Below are 24,152 nucleotides of genomic sequence, written 5' to 3'. Positions count from 1 at the left end.
CTCTTTTTAAATTAACCTTCATAATTAATATTTATATATGTAATTCTATCCATTAATTGGTTCATATTTTTTTATTAAATGCAATTTTGCCCTTTCAAATTCCAAAATTCAAATCCATTAATTACCAAATTAAGAAAATTTATGGTTTTTGCCATGTACAAACATTCATTGTCATTTTATCTATTACCAGGTTAGTTAAAATTGTGCTCTTGTAAATGTTAATTAAATTAAACGGTGAACGGTCAAATTTCAAAATAATTTCATTAATCAATTAAATTTTTAAATAACTAAATAGCATGTTTAAATTGCGCAAATTAAATATTTGTCGAAACTCTAGCAAAATTAATTGCCTAAAATTGAATGGATGAAATAAAGATAATATACATTATTTTGGTCAGCTTTAATCTTCGTTAATTACCTAAATGTCATAACAAAACATAACCACAAAAATTTTAAAACATATTTATTTTGTATTTCTTCCTTTCCCTTTTGTGTATAAAGATTGATCCACTTTTGAACATAAATGCTCTTAAATTTTCTTGAATCTTTTACGTACTTTATAAAAAGCACAAAAAACAATGTTTAATTTCTCCCTTCGATTTTTGAATTTGTTTATCAGATTATTATACTTACACCTTTCTCTTTTCCAGATTATGATATATATAATTTAAATTTTATTTGAAAAAAATAAAAATGATAAAATTTGGCAAACTATTACAAAATAATTTTTGTAAGACACAAAAATCGTGAAAAGAAAAAATGTACAGTTCATTAATTTGAAAATATGAATGCAGAATATTTTAAAAATTCATATTTTTCAGTGATTGGCAGTGAAACATTTAGTAAGGTGCTATACAACAAAAAGATCGAGTTAAAAAGTAAAAATAAGTAACTTTTTGTAGTATATATAGTTTTAAGAACTGTCTATGTAAACACTTAATAATTAAATGACTCATTAAAACAGTGTACGTAGAAAAATTCAGATAATTAATAATTTTTGAATTCTAGTAAAACTAAGTGCCTCAAATTGAATGGTTGAAATGTAGATGATGCTATTTTGGACAGCTTTAATCTTGTTAATTATCCAAATGTCATAATAATACATAACCACAAAAATTTTAATATAACATATTTATTTCGTATTTGTTCCTTTCCCTTTTGTGTATAAAGGAGAAATCATATATTCATAATATATATGAGGTTGTCCAAGCCATATCGACCCACTTTTGAACACAAACTCCTAAATTTCGTTGAAACTTTTACGTACTTTCTAAAAAGTACAAAAAACATTTTTTTAACTTCTACCTTAGATTTTTGAATTTGTTTATTAGATTATTATACTTTCACCTTTCTCTTTTTCAAGTTATAATTGTACTTATAATTTAAATTTTATTTGTAAAATCTAAAAAAAAAAATCAAAAATCTTCAAAAGGAATAGTTCAATAATTTGAAATATAAATGCAGTTTTTTAAATATTCATATTTTTTTGAGATTGGCAGTGCAATATTTAGTAAGGTGCTATAAAATCAAAAGGTTAAGTAAAAAGTAAAGGTGAGTAACTTTTTGTAGTATATATAAGAACTGTCTATGCAAACAGTTAATAATTAAATGGCTCACTAACAAAGTCAGATAATTAATAATATTTTTTTGGTCGACCATAAAGAAACTAAAATTGGTGTATCATCAAATAAGTTACAAAAGCTTATTAGAGTTTATTAAAAGTTCAAGTTGTGCTTGAATAATTCACTGTTAATGTATATTTGTGTCCGTCGACATCAAGTGTTTGATATCAATTTTCACAAAGAATACATATGCAGATATTGATGTTTTCGAATTCATTTGCATATTTGTTCGATCAAGTTTCTATGTAATCTAGCGATTCCGTTTATTTTTTTTTACTGACTAGAAAATATATGAATAGTAAATGGAGTGGTTTCGGCTCTTCATCAAAATACATTCCCGTGGAGAAAATAAGTAAAATGACACAGAACACATACGCAAGTGGTTACAAAAATACAGATGTTTTATATGATTTGCTCGCCATGCATTCGTTTTTATTCGGTTGGTAACATTTTTATTTTTCGTGTATTGAAACTTGTATGAAACTTGACAATATCGTACACGTCGCTAATATTTCATGTGCTCTCATACGTGTGTTTATCTTGCATTTCATGTGTCTCATATTTGATATTCCAGTTTCCATAACGTCGATCGATAACAATCGAGTTTAAATAAATATGCCTTAATTTTTACAGTGATTCACACATACATAATTTATACAATTATTATTCGATAAGGGTAAGATGAATGATGAATGATTTGTTGAATCTACCCGGAGTCATTACTATGTTACTTAAATTTTCAGGAGAACATTTCTTATGTATTACATTTATTATAGTTAATTTTTTAATCGTAACTAAGTTAATTAAAAACAAAGACAATTATTTATATTATCAGGAGTTTTGGATCACCAATTATTTTGTCAGAAATTTAACTTCAATTTATTGTTCGGGTTAAATATTAAGAATAATGAGTATAATCTTAGAAGAAGCTGATAATCGTTAAAGGCTAGTGATACTAAAAATTGTATTAAGTGGACATTGTATAGTTGTGCATCATCTACAAAATACCATATCTTTTGAAATTGTTTCTTGAACTTGAAGAAAGTCTTTTCTAAGACTTCATCAACGTCTGGAATATCAAATTTGTAATTAAAATTACACCCATGCACAAGCCAAATTTCTCCATAATTAATTTATTTAACGTAACTGCGTACAAGCACAGGAAACAATGTCGATTATTAAAAATATAATTACAATAACGATAATTACAGATTAAGGAACTCGTGTAGTTTCCGGACTTTTATTTTCTTTTAGTAGTCACGACCAACATGGATATAAAAGTCAACGTATTTCACGGTTTATTAAGAAAAAGCGGTGTAAAGTATCCTAACACCCTAACCGGTGTTTTATTAAAATGTTTCAAGACGTTGTATATTAATTTTATGTCTGGAATATCTAAATTGTAAATTTTCGATAGCGGCGCCGTAATTGCTATGCAAATTTGTGAAATTTATTTACATACGGTTGCGTGTCCATTTAAAAAAATCAGATTTTTTTTTTTGACTTGTTAGCACTCTTAAACCGAATTTATTAATAGAGCACAACAGTCCGTACACATAAATTATTATGTAAAGGGTTCATGAATGTCTCTTTTTTAATTGTACCTAGAAACACTGTAAAAAGATAAGATAGAAGGGCAAGACAGGAGTTATCAGGAAGGGTATTGCACGTATCGTTGTACAACTTCCTTAGAGGTTGGCCAGTCGTCACGCAATGATGTGCATAATAATTACTTTGTGCAGGATTTGTACACCCACCTACTTCCCACCCTTTTTATTCCAGGAGTTGCCAGTGGCGTAGACCTGACCATTGAGTCAAACAATCAGTAGCGTAACTAGATCAGTGTGTATCAAAAAAGACACTGGTAGCCAGAGAAATGGCACAAAATTTAAAATTAAACAATTCATAAAAGGAATTAATTCATATGTTGTCCAGTCAGTTTAAAAAGTTTCAATATCCTAAACATCTTTATTTTATTACTTTAATACATACATTAGTCTGATTTGGTTGACCAAAGAAATAGGACATTTACTTTAGGTATTTACTATTTGCTGTAGCATTTGAGAATACTCTTAACAGTAAGAATTTATTTTTCGTAGGATTTATATTAAATAATTAACATGAAACATGAAGGTCTAACTATTGCTGTCGTCGTTAAATACTTAAGATACTCCCGACAAATGATTTACATAAATAATACAATATAAAACAACACAGTCCAGTGAAAATACAATTAGAAAACATACTAACAAAAAACAACTCCTTTTATAGACTGACAAATTGGAAGAATCAGTAAACGAAACCCTTTCTTGTCCACTAGGCAAATAAAAAATGAATTTATTCTATCATATAGACGTCGACTGAATGAACATATCTTATACGTAAAGGTATGAAAAAAGAATATTCAAACAAGTTTGCATAAAAATATGATAACTGAACTCCAATTAAAAGTTTAGATACAATAAAAAAATTTGACATTCGGTGGACGAAAAGTTACGGATTACGGTTCCTGTGGTATGGTGTACTTCTATTTTTCAATCATGTTGAGGTTCTCAATTCGCCAGCGAAGTTCGTATCTAAATCCAATTGAAAGCTAAACGAATGTAGTCTCGATTAAAACTCCAAAAACCATTCAACTTTGATGAATTGTCGTTATTAATTAAATAATTGTAGAAAGAATATATTACAATTTATTTAAATAAAATTAAATTCATTATTCAGAGTATATATAGTACGCAGTACACAATAAGGGCGACGTAGCCCAATTTATAAACATTTGTTAATTTAAACACTGCTGGATATTGAGAGAAATTGAATGTGAATACCTAAAATATACACACATCTAATTAAAATTTTAATTGTGATTACAATATCAATTATATCACCTGGTAATTTTAAATTGCATTAATACGGAGGGAAAAACCTACGTATAAATAACCTTTGTAAAAAAATACCTAAACTCAGACTAATACAAACATTCATTTGGAAATTATTGTCCTATTGTAACAGTTAATGTTGTTTCGTCAATTTTGTTTGGATTATCACTAATTAAAATGCAAATACAAATAATACCAGATATACTAATTAACAACATGCGCATTATTTTTGTTATAAAATGTATTAAATTCATAATTAGCGGTTTAACAAAAAAATCATACATTTGCTGTCCTCGAGTTATTAGATATTATTTATTATAATTATTTTTAACTGACAATTTTGAATAGTAATATTATAATTTGGAACAACACGGCTATTTTTTCTAATAAATATTAAAAATATCGCCCTCTTTAATTGTAAAAGTGAGTGCACGAGACTATTTAATTTTCAATAATTACTCCTATTATGCCGTAATTAGAACTGTGCATGCCTAAGGTAATTTTCTAATTAGCTGCACATTCTAACATCGGTTCTGTTAACCCAACTGGAGGTGTGCTTTCAAATTAATCTACTTTGCTTTTGAAGCTTTCAAATTAATGGGCTTAGGTCTTGTGGAGAAATCTAGATTTTATTATGGTTGCTCAACATATTTTTCATTGTCTTTAAATCAGTAATATTTATCAAATATCCTTTGTTCAGTTACAAATAACATTATCAAGAATTTAAAATTGTCATTTTTTAAATTTATTTAAACATATTTTTGTTATTTTTATATATATATATATATATATATATATATATATATATATATAAAAATATATATATATATATCAGTATAATTAAAAAAGGTTAATTAACAAGCATTTTATGTTGCATGTTAATATTTTTAACAAATATACAGGTAAAAAATAATGGTATATTATTTGGTGGTTATCCAGTTTAAATTTTTCGCAATACAAACAACGGTTTTATTTAAATCCTATACAATAGGCATTTTTAATCCATGTCGTTATTAAAATGATTTATTTTCGCAATATTTTTCAATAAATGAAATGCTTAAAAAGCATATTGTTTTTTTTTAAATTTTACATTTTTTAATATGCACATTTTTAAAAATAAATAACATGAATTGAATTAAATAAAAGAAATGTACAGTGATCTACATTAAATCACATCGAAATGACACCCTTACTTTGAAAAGACTGTCAAGTACAAGATAAAAGATATAGGGAGTCATTGTTTGCGCCATAAGCACATATTAGCAGCTCTAAGTTTGAAGTATTTGACGCGTCTCTTAAAGTTAAGTAACAACTTTGGTACTTCAGTTTGCATTTTGAATCCCGAATCACTTACGAATATTTGAGTGATAAAAAGAGAAGCACCTTCATTCTTATAAATTTATACGCCCAGATTACTCACGGGAAATTGATTTAAATAACACGTTTTCTCTCACTATTTATATTTTTATATTCAGTATTTTTACTTTTAATTTCGTATTAATATTCAACCCAGTTTCAATCCATAAATCTGAATTATATGTTTCATTTTGTGGAGGGTGTAATTACTAAATAACACAAATTATTGGTTGACCACAACAATAATAAATTCTGGCAAAACCTGATAATCCAAATTGACGTAAACATTCAACTTGTAGATTAAAAAAAAATAAATATTTAATATTTAATAATTGAATTGTTGATTTTCAGAGGCGCAGGTAGTCATTTTCTTCTTAAAATTCATTGTTGACTTTTAACTACTTTTAATTATTTATAAACAATTAAGTAAAAAAGATTAGGTTACACTGGCATTATTTGTATTTAAAAATGACTTGCGGCTACAGAGTTAATTATCATCGAGATAATTAGTAAAGTTAGTACTGTTGAAAAACTAAACTACAGCTACAGGGACAAAACAAAAGAGTAAAATATTTACAATTTGCTTTGTTTAAACACCGATCAAGTTTCTAAACTCATTAATTTCAATTTTATTTGGCTTGTTACAGGTTGAATGATCCAAATAAGTTGAAAATTATCATATTTAAAGAAAAGCAATGGAAAAGGTTTTTTGTCAAAGTTATTTAAATATACAATTTATCTAAAAAACAGGGTAAAATGAAAAAAGGAAACCAGTCTCTTCCAAACCTTGCAAATTAATTAATTTGTATTTTTTTACAAATAATAAACCATATTTATTTACAATTGTGTTTCAAAACGAAATAAAACTCGATTGTGTATAAAATTCTCTAACAAAATGCACCATAAAGGCATTTTATAGGAACATATTCAATTCTTGTAGGCTATTTGGAAAGTATTTGAAAGAAATTTGAACTTTTACCGTGGCTAAAGTTCCAATAAAATTCTTTATTTGACACGTTATAGTGATGTTCCGCAATATATTTTAGGGTTTGGTAACATCTTATTCCTGCCACAATATTTCAAGACTATCAGTCTAAACCTATTTGATCTTATAAGACAAAGTAGATTGACCCAAAGCTGGAAACTATCCGATCCAAGTTTTATAAATAGGAAAACGTTGTTTTAACCTTTTCGTTTTCGTTTTATCCAATGTTTCAACGAACATATAACAACGTGTCATAGGAATTACCGCACTTTTAATTTAGTGACAACACTAAAAAGGATTTAATGACAAAAATAAAGTTTCGCTTATAAAATATAATTAATGGATTCGCATTTATTATTTTTAGTGATATCGTATTTAATTAAACGGTCAATCAATGAGTATGAACGTTCATCCATCATAAACATATTTATAATTAAATTCAGTTTACTGCAGTTGAGAATTGTATGCAAATTTTATAATGTTTAGCAGTCGCATAAAGTTGGCTGTAAAACTTTTATATTATCGCAATTAAAGCGGAATGTAAAGTAAATCCAAATACGCCTTTTAAGACTGAGCTGTAAATTCAACAGTTAGTTACAGACGTGTGAACTCCGGAATATAATTTAGGAATCCCTTCCAGTCCTGGATACGACTTTTGTCATCAGTTCTGGTGACTGGAGATGGCGTCGATGTGATAATCAAATCTCTGTGTATCTTAATTAACTGTTGTCAACCAGCTTACAACGTAAATTCATAATTTGATAGCCAATTGCAGAGCTAAGTGATTTGTGAGAGCGAGCACGGATTGTTACTGAGAATTAGCGGATGATCTCCGCAAGCTATCCTGTCATATGTGGCGATTATCCCCGACCGTATGGAGATAGTGATACTTTAATAAAACTGTTTAGTCTACACGATATTAAAATTGTACAGCAACTTTCATAACGTTGCCACAGCTTACATACGCAATTTTTGCATTATACTCGAATATGGTAATTCAAATCAACCAATATAACATTCTATAAGTCACCAAAATTTTGTATTATGTTCATTTTAATTAAGAATTTCTCCCTCTCAAAAAAAACGTAAACTTTCGTATTGTAATTGAACAACTACAATGGTTTACATGAAAAATCCAAGACGTGGAAATGAAGTTATTTAGTTGCAAAGTTGTCGTTTTTTTAAGTTACCCTCCGTTTCAATCATATAATATCAGTAAAAATAATATTTTAGTACTTTTTTTTGTTGTTGTAGAGAAATGATAAATCCATATCTGATATGTTAGTATGATAATCTAATATGAAAAAGGAAATTGTCTTTTTTCTTAACCATATTTTCTAATATTCAAGGTTTAAGAAATGAGGTAAATGCTTTTTTACGAAAATTTTGAGTCCATAATCCATCCAGTACCACATAAAAATTGAGACATTTTACTGAAACTGTACTTCTTTTTGTTCTTTTTCCTTATTTTGTGCACTAACTGAAACTAATTCAAATAAAACTTGATTTTTTATAGATGCCAATGTCTTATACATTTTTATGCAATAATTTGATGTATGCTAAATTATCCTTCTTTTTTGTCATTGATATTACTATGTCAATGTGCAAGATCAGAATTTTATTTATTTAAAAAAGTTCAAAGTAAATTCATGAAAGTTGCTAATCCAGCTCGTAACAAAGCAAGTAGAGAGCTTGTTGAATTCTCTTCACACAAACCTAATAAAAAACTAAAGACTGTAAGTTTATTGAAAGGAGGACATAGGCTTATTGCTGACATTTACACAAGAAATTGTTTATAAGAAGTACACAAAAAGCATACACATATTCCTAATCTCAAGAGAGAAAATAAGTAATATTAATTTGCATTTCAATATTCTAAATTTCAAATAAAAATCACTTTCATCCAATCTTAACTAAAATTTAATCACTATTAGAATAAGTGTTATACGTATACTGATTATAAGAAGTACAAAAATTAAAGGTTTTTTGTATTAACATGTAGAAAGATGACAAAATAATTCTATTTTTAAGTTTAATTTCTCATTGTTTAAAGAATTACTATGGATATGTATAATGGTGTAAAATGTTAGTCTGTGTTTGCGGTATAATTGAAAAAATAATAGTACAAAAAATGGCTTCTACAGATCAATATGTAATTTCATGTATTGTAATTTACACATTAACATTTTCGAATTGTATAAAATCTGTAAATTAGAGATATATACTGCGTGTAAAAAAACTTAACACTTAGATATAATTGATTTATTCAATTTTTTTAGGAAAATATTAACCTATTACAGAACAATAATTGATTAAAAAATTAAATAACTCTTAAAGCATCTGAATGCGTTCTGGGTGTTGCGTATTTCTTACAGTTAGTATACTTTGTCACATACTCGTTTAACAGATTATATAATAAATACGGTTTTGCACTGACGGTTTGCTTTAAATGTTTAAGGCCCCGCAATAAATCTATAGCGTAATTTCCAATTCTATAAAGTATGTGTCGCATATTTTTCCTAATCCCCCGCCTCGAATTTATCGCAGAAATTGGTAAAGCGGGCTCGGCAGAGTTAAAATTTCATTTTAATGGGAAGTATATTGTCATGATTTCGCAAGCTGTTTTCCATAATTAGATTTCAGGTTGATATAAATCCCAATCGCTATACATCGGCTCGGTGTAAAGGACCGAGTCGGGCACCAACTTGACATTCTGCGACCGAAGGATAAAACCAGGAGTTATGCGTCTTTGGGGATTTCGGAGTTAATTTGCTTCCCGCTGATGATGTCCCATTGGACACCCCGCATTCCTACGAATTCCTACTCGTCCTTTCTAAACTACAACGTATTGACGACGTAATCCTTGAGAATTTTGTTTATTTATCGACGGAGCCTTTATTCCAACTCAACGAATCCCAGGGTGAAATGAACAAATGGTTCTGCGGCGGAATTAAGCGGTTAAATTTACATACGTAGCAACCCGGCATTTTTTGATAAATATGTGGGCTAGGATGTTTATAAATTTCACATACCACACCTATCCAAATGTACTTTTACAAATTTTGTATTTAGTAAAGTAACCATAAAATTTTATTTACTTAAAAAAATTTTTAAATTCAGTTTTGAATACAAAATTTTTAGTAATGTAATGCACATACTGCGGAAATTTTAGTATTTGTTATATATATTTAATTTGATATTTTATAATAAAACATTAACAATTTTGCAATATTTTGTACATATTTTGAATTTTAAAATTCGTTTTAATGATTCGTTTCTAAAAATTTTATTTCTTTCTATCAAATTTGGTTTTTGGGTTATTAACAAGAATTTTATAGATGATCATTTGTATCAGTTATTGTTTATTTTCCAATAAGAAGTTTGGTTTGGTCGCAGTCTTTTTCATTAAGAATGTATTAACAAATTGTACAAAAATACAAGTGTCTATTGTAACGTAATATTTTATAATTTTAAATGTAGCCGATGGCTATTAAGAAGATATACGATATCAATTTGTCGCATTTACGTGACATATTTGGCACAATCTTCCAAACTCACCTTATAAACTTGCATTTCGTAATGTATAAATCAGGATTAACGCCAGAAATAAACTATCTATAAACTGTACTAGCCAAGGTATAATTTCAAATAGGAAAATCTTTGATTTTAATAAGCAATTTATATTTCATTGAAGCAGTAATTCACGATCAGTAAATTATAATGTTATTTGGAATTCCTCAGATCTACTTTTAATGTGGAATTTATTACATCGCCCTGGAGAGGTGAAAAAATTAAATGTGTCAATATTCTCGTAATAAGATTAAATTTCGCAAATTTATGACCGCAATTACTTTTTTACAGCGCCCCACGAAGGGCTGATACGCCTCCATTATCAAATTGTTTGATGAAGGGCATAAATAATCCTTTATTTGTTGGTTTCATTAGTGTACGCACACAATAAGGTGTCAGTCCATTTGGAAAATTGATTTATATTGGTTTTAATTACCGTTGTATCGAAATAATTAAAATAACTTCATTGTGTAAGTTTTTGGCATTCCATTATAAATTTTCATGAAACATGCGAAATTTGTTTCGATTAAACTATAGCAGGGTTGCTCAAAGTGGGTACGTGTAACACTTGGGGTGCGCCAGTTAAACGTAGGGGGTATTAAGAGGCAGGATATTAGTTCAGTTTGTTGGGCTTCCGATTTGAAGATGGCTTCAACGAGTGACATATTCAGCAGACATCTTCTCTTGTCTCAATTCAAAAGCTGAATTTGTATTAAGAGTAAAATAGTTAGGTACGTTTAATTATACTGAAGATTGGCTCTTAGTTTTCAACTTGAGAGTATTCTTTGACTTCTTCAAATCTTAAAAAATTGCCGGATAGCGGTAGAAATTATTCAATATTCAACATCTTGAAATTACTATTAAATATGACAACATATCTCAATTTTTTTTTTAATAAATCCTTTGTCTATGAATTTTTAACAAACATGGTTTTGTTAGCTAGTTTTATAATTATTTAGTTTTCACTTGTGTTTTTTTAAGCGTTATGGTTAAAAAAATAATTAAACTGATTAAACATTCACCTCGTTGAGAAAAAATCTGTTCTACTGCACCTGAAACAAAAATAATGAATTTAAATTTACTTCACCATAAATAAATATTTTATATTTACTTTAGTTGGTATTTGTGTGGCTATTTTAAATGTTGCGTGATTATAGGTGTAAAGAAATTGCGGTGTGTGTTGTGTATTCGTTCCTTATACAATTTAAATACCGCAATATTATTTCAATTGTATTTAACCAGCTTCGTTCAATTCCGCTGCGGAGAAATTAATGTAATGCAGTTGATTTCTTGTAAACTGTTTCCGTAAAACAAGTAATTATATTGCACAGAGAATTGCGAATGAAAATAAAATAAAACTTCTTTGTTCATTTTTAATTCGGGTGTATTTCTTGTAATGAACAATCACAAGAAGCTTTTATGAACGTGCTATTTTTACATATGGAATTGCAGTATATTTAAGATCTCTGCAGTGTCCTCGTTTTACTGACTTGAGACTTCACAACTTTAATTCGGTTTTATAACTCATTATAAAGTTGCAATGAGCAAAAATATGGAGCACAATGGAGGGACTGCAATTTTTAAATAAAACTAAACAATGTTGTTAAATGTTTTATGTGTGTAGAAAGTGGACATTTATTAATTCACATAAAACTAAGATTGTTCTTCTTTTCGTTGTTTATTACTTAGAATTAAATAAATAAAAATGAATAAAACATGACATCAACATGACCTGTGCTACCCTGATTACTTTGATTTTGAGTACACAGGGCAAGGATTGAAGCCATACGAACAATAGTATTAAATTAATTTGCCTGAATCAAATAACAACTACTACTAATACACTTAGTATTAAATGGATTAAATTCATATTCTGTAATTACAAGTAGAATATACATTTACATACAATATAATCTAACCGTGTAATTCCCATAATTTTAACTGTTTTGTTGGTGGTGGACGAATTAAAAGTTAATATTGAACTTAATACGAATTCTCTGTGGTTATTTTCAAATAAAATACAAATGGTGTCATGTATGCCGTTGTGTTTGCGGACAAATATTGTCATTTCACTCGGTCCAGGGTCCGCATTCGGGGTGGCTGCATTCATCCCCTTCTCTTTTAGAACGTTCTCCGAAAACGCATAACTTGTGGATTACTTTTGAAAAAAACCGTGTTTGTTATTGACAGCTCTAGCCAGCTACATGCAGTTTTAATAGAAGCTAATGCTGTTTTATTTGGTTCAAGTTGATGTGCTTTTTCAGTTGAATGTCTGTATCAGTTCTTTGAAGGGTATTGTGAAAAATATAATTTGGTGTGCCTAATCGATATTTCAATGTACAGCAAAAGTTTCACTTTAAGACTTACGTTTTTAGCTGCTCCTGGTTAGAATAATAACTAAAACTTAGTGGAGAGTAATTATGTAATTTTGTTTAACAAAAAGCACCGTTGAAGGTTGATGTAAATTTAAAAACAGATTTAGAAAAAACCTCTTATCTTGTATATTTTTGATCCCGTTATTTTTCTATCATAAACATGCCAAAGTAACAAATAAAGTACTGAACAAAGGAGCAAAGAAAAACAATTTTCATGTCTGAATTTCTTTTACCAAATTCGTGTCTGGAATTTCACACTTTACGATGTCTGATCCACTTTTACTTTTATTAAGCGTAGTTTATTGGTGTTAAGTCATGACCCTAACACAAATGAGTTTAATAATTTAAATAACGTGTTTGCAATAAAATATAAACGGAAAATAAAAAATAATATGGCAGAGCAAAGGTATATATAATAAACATGCATACATCCACATATAAAACAGTTACTGGTTATCTCTTAAGCGTGCGTAAAAAACTGAATCTAAAATCATAAAATTACTGAAGTAGAAAAAGTTTTTACACTCGTCTACGTTCCCGTCATTCCCTACAGATAAGCATAGGGTTAAATGGTCCAGAGAATGTGTTTTATATTTCGAGGCGTTCCTTCTATCAATTCATAGTCAGTAAATGTTGAGTTTATCTGAAATTGGACAATACACTGGGGGGAGAAATCGTGATTTTATATGATTTCATCCTTTTTGGACTCTTTATCAGACCGCCGAGGAAATTCTCGAATCGAAGGGTCACTTTGTAATTATAATTATTATATTTTTTTATGTTTTTAATGTGAAATGCACAAAAAGGATGGATTTTATAAAAAATATTTCGGTATTGTGAAATAAACCATGTGATATTGACATTTACATAAAAGTTTTTATGTGTACACGGTGAAATTATTATTTATTTAAAAATTATAAGTAATGGCAATTTCATATGAAATAAATCTTTGATAATATTTTTAGTTCACGGTTATTTTAATTATGCATATGTTTTACTTATGAATAATATATTACTTACTAAGATAACTTTATTAAATATAAATAAATATATGTGCAGAATTTTCATAGTCTTCTTCCTGTTTTGCCATTTATACATATTCGCATATTTTCTTTGCTGAAATATTTCTAAGATGCCGGCATTGCCAGAATGAATTCTTCACGTCGAATTTAAAGTTTAATAGGTCAATAACTCTGGTATCAGATGTCTCGTGTATTCACTAAATCTTTTAAAATGTTTGAAATTTTATAAACAGAACTCGATGAGATATTTTACAGCAATGCGTTACTTTGCTAGTCGACATTTTAATTTATTTTCGTTTAGAATTTACATTCGTAATAAAACAATAATTTATTGTCAATAAAACACGCACACGTCACGTCAAAGTTTAAGTTTTCATTTGAATCATACTTTCAGTAATGCCCAAATTAGTAGTATCCATTAGTTGTTGGTAGTTTTCCAGCATACAGTGATTGATGCCGCATTTCCCAGAGAAGCAATCTCTTTCTATTTGTTGGATTCAAGTAAAAGGAATCGTGTATATTTAATAGAATTGATTTGCAGGTGGCTTATCCACCATCTTAATAATGCACAAGTGAAAACTAATATTATTCCTCTGGAAACGGTTCCGTTTGCAACAGTGCAGTTGAGCCACTCACAATCGGGCAGAAAGAGCGAGGGTCTGCATTTGTTTCACTGTTCACAATGTGTCACGTACGGCTGTTGCTAAGCTCACATTTCAGCGTGATTTCGTGTTTTTTTTGCAACTATTTATTTTTAACAATAAATTGTTTCAGTTTTCTGATAAATGTGCCGTTTCTTGTATACGCGCGTACTGTCTGTGCAGGGATTAATGAAGCCTCCAAGCTATGTTGCGATTTTAAATGAACTTTTAATTAATATAGGGCCGTGTTCTGTCTTTTCGTTGTAAAAAGGTACACCAGGTTCCCCAACATCATTTTGTTAGGAGCAAGTTACGGAGATCATAATTAGGGTAGTAGAAAAATGATGAAGATAAATATATTAATTATTTACGGTTGCCAGTTTATGCTTAAATTTAACTAAAATTTTATACGAAACCTTATAGAATATTTTTAATTTATACATCATTACACCAGTATTGTTAACTTTTAAAAGTAATATACATAATATATATATATATATATATATATATATATATATATATATCAATATTGATTTTTCAGTAATATTTACTAATAAATATAAAAAACATGTAAAATTATAATTAAATAATAACATAAATACATTTCTAAATATTTGTATTATTTCTCCAGTTTCTTCTTATTTTAAAAATTGATTAAATTGTTTATTATAATAATTAATTTCTTTCATGTTCCGCGTCTGAATTTTTGTATTTCTGATCAGACTTAAGACTGAATTAATTCATATATTTTCCGTCGACGCAACTGCAAATACATAGCCAACTATAAAAATAAATCCATTGCAACCCCAATCTGACACAATTGCCGCCAGCCATGTTGTTTAGTATAATATTAATAATATCAAAATCAAAATTAAATAAATTTCTAAATTAAGTCAACAATTTCAATAAAACAATCCCGAAATTCCTTCAAATTAGCAGAAATCAGTCAAAGGAATCGCGAAACATCATACCAAACATTTATAAAGTCGTAAAAACAAAAAAAAAATCGTGAAAAATATTAAAAAAATCTAATTAAAGCCGCAGATGCGTCATTTCTTTGACACCATTACAAATTCATAGCCAACTTAAAAAACGAGTCCCAATATAAAGTACCCCTCTATAGGTTAATTGTCACTATAACAAATTTATAGTAAAATATAAAAATATGTTAAATTTCTGTTTAAACAATAAAAATATAACTGTTTAATACATTAGTAATGAGAATTAATGAAATTAATTAGTAAACTAACTTAATAATCAGTTCTATTAAACATACCTGGAAATTGATTAATTTTGGTAAAACCGCTTTAAAATCACACAAATCAAACGAAAAATACCGTAAAAGACGCGAAACATGACAGGACACCTTTACAAAGTTAACACATCAGAAACATTTATGAAAATTGTAGAAAATTATAGTAAAAATCGCGGACGCGTCTTTTCTCTTCAAAATTCACAAAACTGCAATGATTCAAATAATTGCCACCGACGCCGCTACTAATTCATAGCCAACTATAAAAATATATAGCAATACAAGATACCCCTATACAATGCAATTGCCGCCATCTCAAGTTCATAGCCAACTACGAAAATACGTAAAATTATTATTAATCTCGAAATTAATTAAATTGTTGATTTTGATAATTAAATTTTTATCTAAATTTAATAAATATAAATTTCAATATTGATTTTTTAATAATAATTATTAATAAATATTAAAAACATGTAAAATTATAATAAAATAATAATATAAAAACATTTCTAAATATTTGTATTATTTTACAAGTTTTTTTAATTCTTAAAATTAATTAAATTGTTCATTTCGATAATTAAATTTTTATCTAAATTTAATAAATATAAACATCAATATTGATTTTTCAATAATATTTATTAATAAATATAAAAAATGTAAAATTATAATTAAATAATAATATACATTTCTAAATATTTATATTATTTCTCCAGTTTCTTCTTATTCTCAAAACTGATTAAATTGTCCATTATAATAATTAATTTCTTTCATGTTCCGTGTCCTATATCGTATTTCTGATAAAACTTAAAACTGAAATAATGCATATATTTGCCGTTGACGTCAATACAAATACACAGCCAACCATAAAAATAAATTCATTGTAACCCCAATCTGGCACAATTGCCGCCAGCCATATTGTTTGGTCCAATTTTAATAATATCGAAATCAAAATTAAATAAATTTCTAAATTAAGTTAACAATCTCAATAAAACAAACCCGAAATTCCTTCAAATTAGCAGAAATCAGTCAAAAAAACGCGAAACATCACATCAAACATTTATAAATAAAGTCATCAAAACAAAAGAATTCCTGAAAACTATTAAAAATTATAATTAAAACCGCAGACACGTCATTTCTTGGACGCCATTACTAATTCATAGCCAACTTCAAAAATCCCAATGTAACGTACCCCTCAATAGATTAATTGTCGCTATAATAAATTTATATTCAAATATAAAAATATGTAAAATTTATATTTAAACAATAAAAAAGTAAATGTTCAATGCAATAGTAGTGAGATCGATGCGTTTTAAAATGAAATTAATTCCTAAACTAACTTAATAATCAGTTCTATTAAACATACCTGGAAATTTGATTAATTTTGGACCGCTTTAAAATCACACAAATCAAACGAAAAATACCGTAAAAGACGCGAAACATGACAGGACACCTTTACAAAGTTAACACATCTGAAACATTTATGAAAATTGTCGAAAATTATAGGAAAAATCGCGGACGCGTCTTCTCTCTTCAAAATCCACAAAACTGCAATGATTCAAATGTTTGCCACCGACGCCGCTACTAATTCATAGCCAACTATAAAAATATGAAGCAATATAAGGTACCCCTATCTAATGCAATTGAGACCATCTTAAATTCATAGCCAACTACGAAAATACGTAAAATTTAAAAATTGTATTTAATTTATTGGATATATACTTGTTATTAGATAATATGTTTAAAGGATAAAAGAGTAAAAGGGTAATGTTGTGTTTGCGGTTGATAAGTATGAACCTATGCAGAACGTACGTCGCTATCTGACCGCTTTACTTCTAATTTGCGGGCGGTGTTGCCAATTTGTGTTATAAGTCGTATTTGGAGAAATTATAATTTATTTTTATTTGACATTATATCATGCCTTTGTTGTGGCAAATAATACGAAAGAAATGAAACGAAACAATAAATACGGAATTAAAATTTATTGTAAGAGAGGATATTGTTGTCTAATGCACTTAAGTATGGCATTGAAATGGTCCCCGTTTCGGAATTTATTTCTCCAAATAAATTCATGCATATATGAGAGAAATAAATCATCTGTAGTTCCACATTGGTGACGAAGTTTCCTTTTGCATCGCATCCATATGTTCTCAACATTTTGAGTATGAACCATATTATTTTCAAGATGAACGAAATTTTGCTGGTGGATATTTTCAAAAAAAAAAAAAAAAGAAATGGAAACCTAATGTAACCTAACCTGACCTATTTTCATCAAAAGTATAATATAAAAAAATTGTCAATAATGTAATTTGTCAATTTTTGTTGAATTTTTGAAAATTTTGTAATTTTTATTAAATTTAATATTAACAATTTTTTTTGATGAACTTTCTGAAAAAATATAGGTCAGGTTAGGTTATATTAGGTTTTTATTTATTATTTTTTTTTTTTTTGAATATATTCTATTTTTGTTGAACTTATTGAGAAAAATAGGCACACAGTATAAAAAAATTGTTCATAAAAATTTCAATGAAAAATCTCATTAGTCAATATTTTTCAACTTAAAATTGAATTTTCTATATTTTTACTTGTTGAAAACATACTCTTCGGCGCGAGTACAATATTTTGAAAAAAATAATAGGAAGAATGTCTTTCTTTCTATTTTTTACAGCCAAAATTAGAAGCTGCGAGTCTAAACAATTAACAAAAGTTTTATATGAAACATAAATGTAAAGCTAAACATTACATATAATCTCCAATTTGAAAGAAAAGTATACTAACCTAAATAATAAAATACCTAAATAATTAAATATAAGTATTTAATTATTTAGGTATTTTATTATTATTTTTATACCCAAATAATTAAATATACAATAAGTATTTAATTATTTAGGTATTATTAAAAATGCTGTGATTAAACAAAAACTAGTTAGAAATTTTATATAAAATTTGGTACTTCATTTGAGACTCCAGTTACCTCAATAAATAACATGTTTAAAATTTAAGAACGAAATAACAATGCTGAAAATTATCAAATAATAAGTACATTTTAATAGAATAGACATATAAAAATACCATTAACAAATAAAACTATGTAAAAATACAAATACACAAAACGAGGCACAAGACACAAAAGCGCAAAGACTAAGAAGAAAATAATGAAACGAAATGTGAATGGCAACACAGCGTATGAAGCTCACGCCGGTTGTCGGTGACGTACGTTGGGGATATACCCAAATGCAATAATATCGCATTTAATTTTAGCTATATATATATATAATTCAAGTAAATAAAAAATATCTTTTTAAATAGTTTACTATTAAGTTAAACCCAAGCCCTAACAATTTTTTTGCTTATTATAGTTTTGTAATAAACAATTTTAATAAAACAAACCGAAAATGTCATCAAATTCGCAGGAAATCCTTGAAAATTATCGAAAAATCGAGCGAACACCGCGGACGCGTCTGCAATGATTCAAATATTTGCCATCGACGTCGCTACTAATTCATAGCCGCAATTAAATACGTATTTAAAAAGTGTGCAAAAAGGTATTAAAAAAATTGTTTACAGAAATTATATTTATTATAAAAATATAAGTAAAAGTACAAAATATGTGTATTGGATTTATATATTAAAAAATAAACACATTTATTTTACTTCTCTTGATAATTCTTATTTACTTTTGTCTAATAGTTTACATAATAAACGGCTTAATTCTGAAGAGGAGATCAAATCTGAGGTTGTGGCATGAATTTGTTTAGTGTTGTCAAAAAATTTTGGTTATTAATGGTGATTATTTTGTTGAATAAAAGTTAATTTAAAAAAAGTTTCGTTATTATGAAGTTAGACGTTACATACATAAATTACTTTTCTGGTATCTAATATATCTTTCGAAATATAAACGTATGTAAACTGTGGAACAGCCAAACGGAATAAATTCCATAAATCATTTTAATTATTGGGCATATTTATATACACACCAATTTTATATTGTGAAATGATATCCCGAATAAAAAAAATACTGTCTCATGGAAAGTAGAGCCTTGACCAGATTTTTAGTATCATTAAATTTTCATTCATACCTTTATAAAAATATTACACACAATACAATTTTTTTGTTGTACAGCCTAATTCACCTACATACCCGTTTAATTTCTTATATTCCTTGATTACTAATTTACCGAAAGTAATTAACAAAGTCAATTATCAATTGAAAAAAAGATTTTTAATTTAACTTTCATATGCATGTGGTATATTCAAGTCAAATATTCTGTGAACTCTCACTGCGCCGTTTCGCAGCGTTTATATGATGAAATAAAGCGTTTCGTGCAATGTCCCAGCAATAACTCCAACAGTGTGTTGTGTAGCACAATGATTTGTTGGGGGTGAAATTTAACTGTGTTAGAAAATATTTCTCGTTGTAATTCATTCCTATCCGGAAAATTAGAATTTATTTTAGTTATTCATATATTCTTTGCATTACGTTTGATTTATTTGTCATTTTATTAGCTTTTTCTCCGTTCTTTAAAAAAAATACAGTTGATCCTATTGAGAGTCGTATGTGTTCTGAAACGCACCACGTTCATTATTTCAAATTTATGGTTTTATAAAAAGGTTCAGATTATTTAGTAACTGGGTGGAAACTGTGTTATGGAGTGAATGTGAGTAACTGTTCAATTTGATGAGGTTGATTAAGAAATCAATGAAAATTTTTATAGACTATTTTATATTAATATCTATTTTGTGTGACTGTCAATATTTTTCAAGTGAAAAGTTCTTTAGCCGCATTGAGCACTTTTTGATATGGGAAAATCTTATGGGTTCGCGTCACCGACATGCTATATATATATATATATATATATATATATATATATATATATATATATATATATATATATATATATATATATTTATTTATATTTATATACCAAAAATCGTGAGGGGGGTAAGTTTAGAAGATAAATTTTCCAAATAATTGTTCAAGATTAGTATTGAAATAAAGTGACCGGTTGTACATATTTTGGTTCCAATTACAATCGAAGGAGGGATGTTTATAAAGCAAAAGTTCAACATAGTTATTTTTTATACCGTCAACAAAAGTGTGTAAATTGAAAATTAGCCCTTCCTAACAAATAAAAATAGACTTAATGTATTTTTAGAAGTGAAAACTTCTTTAGCCGCGTTGGGTACTTTTTGGTAGGGAAATATTATGTGTTCGCGTCATTGACATACTCATGACTGGCGCACGCGCAGTGTGCTGTGCGCCTTAGACACTTTTTGGATGGGTGAAATCTCGTGCGTTCGCGTCACCGACATGCTTATACCAGTATATCTGTAACTATACAGTTAACGTATAGTGCTATGTAAATCTTATAAGAGAAATTTAATGAATTTAGTGAAAAATTTATTTAAATATGTACAATGATCGAAAATTCAGTACTACAAAACATTTTCATTACTTTAATTACCATAAACCTATTGTATCTTTTTTAGAACAAAATGAAATAATTGAAAGTCTAAGTATTGTTGTTAAATAATAAAAAACCATATAAAAATACATAAAATTGTTGGCTGGGAGTGCCAATAGATGTGAAAACCAGATTGATGTTGATAAATTTAATTCAAACATTATGAAATTTCAAATTTTAATACTATAAATTTTCACTTCTATCGACAGTCTCTATAACTGCCAACTTTATTTATTTTTTTTTTAGTATTTGTGTATTGTATTGTAAGAAAAACTTTGTACACATTTAAGATTAATTTACTTATGTAAACAAAACATCTATTACAGATATATTAATTTAATTAATAAATGATTTAGATATAAATTAAAAATAAGTTGGAATGATTGGTTAATAAAATTTTGGTAATTAACGTTTTTAAACATAACACAACAATCTATACTGCGTGCAAAAAAACACCTAAAAATGATTGATTCATTCAAATTTTTTTAGAAAAATATTAATCTATTACGGAATAATAATTGATTAAAAAATTAAACAAAAATCTAAAACTATAAATTATCAGAAGCCAATAATGGGTCTTTCATTAAAATACTGTTTGAATTAAGTTAAGATATGAATAAAAAAGAACAAAATACGTTTTCCGATTGAGTTAAAAAATTTAATCATTTTTTATTTCAATAGATACTTTTTTTTTTTTTTTTTTGGGGACAGAGAGGGGAAAGTGTAAACCCCCGTCCGGGCACCGATCCGGAGATCATAACCAATTGGAAACCATATGTGCTAGCACATATGGGGGAAAGGGCGTGTATATACATACACGGGTGAAGTTGAACCAGAAGACGGGACTGACAAAGATGCCAGCCCCCTGTCAACTGGTTCCCGGAAGAACAAGCCCAATCTGAGGAAGGTCCTAGAACCTCCCTGGGTGAGGATTGGGCTTGCAGTTGATCCGTCGGCCTCCCGCCACCACTGGCTTGTGGAGCGGGACTGCCCGAAGATGAGATACTTATTTGTATACCAAATTTTATAAAAATATTTGAATGCTTTGTGGGTGTTTTTATACAGTTAGTATACATAAGTTTCCAGGACACCATTTAATTAGTAACATTGTAATTATTGAAATAGAGAGTCTAAAACGATCGCAAATTAAAATAGAAAAACTAAATTTGATTACGGCCATTTATTCCCAATGCTTCTGGTGACTACAGAATTTAATCCACTCCGAGTCCCATTATTTAACATTCACCTATAATCTATTGTCGTGAAACCACACATTTATTTTGTTCTTTGTTCTTTTTGTGTTCAGAATTACATATAGGTAAAACAGTACATATCATCGATTCAAAACAATTGAATTCGTGGCCAGCACGGGCATTAATCTCACTTTTGTCATACGTAAAAGATTTATCGCTTATATTTCACATCGGGTTAATTTTCCCCGCTAATGTTTTTTTACATATAAACAAATGGAGAAGGCCGTTTTAAACCCCATCACTCGTGCAAAAACAGAATTCAATTTCGTTTCAATTAAATTAAACAAGTGCGATGTCTGAAAAAGAAGACGACGTAATATGATACAGCGGGAGGCAGAAATCACGGATCCGGATATAACAAGAAAAAGTTCGGCACACAATTTTCATTTTAAATTAAATCGACCCTTTTTCCATAAATTCAGAAAAATATTTTCGTTTAGCGTTGAGTCAATTTTTTTCAAACAGAGTTTTGTTCGAACGCCAATTAGAAGAAATATGCACCGTGGCAGACTAAACTATAATACCAATCTGGATACAAGTCACAGAGTTGGATGTGGTGCCAAAGCTGGGGAAATTATTAATGCACCTGTTAAAACTTAAACTGTTCCAAATTGATCTCAGCAATTAATATCAAGTCCATAGGTGAGTTGGCAATTTTTGTACTGACGTCCCAACTTGACCACTGGTCAATTGTTTCCGTTTCGATGGGTGCGATTTAATCCGTTGTGTTCGTTAGGTTATCAAATAGACTGCTTGGGGGGGTTAAACAAATCTTACGCTCTAACAGTCTAACATAACATCCTGTTTGGACATCTATGTTTACCGATGGTATATTTGCACAACGCACGGAAGGATCCGACATTTACAGTCCTACCTGTACACATAAATACAGCAAAGAATAAATTACTTAGTCGTAATCTAAAGGGCCATAAGTCTTTTATAAACACTGACGGAATAAAATAGCTATTAATTTATGCGATTCACATTTTATGTGTTGTATAATTACACGAACTCTACGTAAGAGCTGTTAAACAGGAAAATGGGGCAATAAAAATGATGAAATGGTACTTTGTCCATCGGAGCATTTTTGTTATGCTTTTTGTGTTTTTATGTAAATTTTCCTCAAGAATCTTTTTCCACCGTATTATTGACACTATATCTTCCGTTCTGATCTTGTAGCCCTTTTTACCTTGCATTGCATCGATTTACATAATAAAACAATAAATAATAGTCATAAAATTTGCTCCGTTCTATGGCAAGCGATCTTAATGTCCTAACTTAATTAATACCCAGCTAGACAATTTGTTTTACGTACATGACTGTACCAAATAACTATTCATGTACTTACAACATTCAACTAAATTAATTGCACTCAGATATTCCCATAGCTAGACTCTACATAAGAATGATTAAGTTCACAAATTTATCTCCCTCTGTGATTTAAATAAGGTCAATAATAATTAAACATTAAACAAACAGCTAATTAACTCGTATTTTTTTAAATTTAAGGCCTTGCCATTCTTAGTAATACGTGAAAGAGTCGTTTAGACCCAATATATAAATTATGAACACCCTTAAAACTCCAAAGCCACGAATATTATTTTTGAGATCGTGCTGTGCCGCAATAGAAATAAATTATACACGACAGACCAGTAAAGTTACACATGATATTTATTAAGCTTGTTCGCGATGTAGTTCTCTAAAGTCCTGCCGGGTCCTGCGGAGCCGCGGTTAGGAT

At 28.4% G+C, this 24,152-nt stretch overlaps 1 protein-coding gene across 4 annotated transcripts in view; it reads right to left on the bottom strand.

Annotated features, from left to right (window-relative positions):
- Nucleotides 1-24,152, bottom strand: part of LOC109597540 (heterogeneous nuclear ribonucleoprotein C) — a 190,813-nt gene that overhangs the window by 119,149 nt on the left and 47,512 nt on the right. For 2 of the 4 annotated variants that reach the window (XM_049963507.1, XM_049963510.1), the window contains exon 2: nt 11,432-11,461. The exons of 1 other annotated variant lie outside the window; for it this stretch is intronic. The gene's annotated coding sequence lies outside the window, so the exon portion shown is untranslated. Of the gene's footprint in view, nt 1-11,431; nt 11,462-13,804; nt 14,144-24,152 lie in introns of those variants that run through there. One more of the 4 variants, XM_049963509.1, reaches the window with a different exon arrangement.

The sequence above is a fragment of the Aethina tumida genome, chromosome 2, assembly GCF_024364675.1.
Source record: "Aethina tumida isolate Nest 87 chromosome 2, icAetTumi1.1, whole genome shotgun sequence".
NCBI classification, from domain to species: Eukaryota; Metazoa; Arthropoda; class Insecta; order Coleoptera; family Nitidulidae; genus Aethina; species Aethina tumida.
The sequence above is the reverse complement of the archived record's forward strand: the minus strand, read 5'-3'. Positions and strand labels throughout refer to the sequence as shown.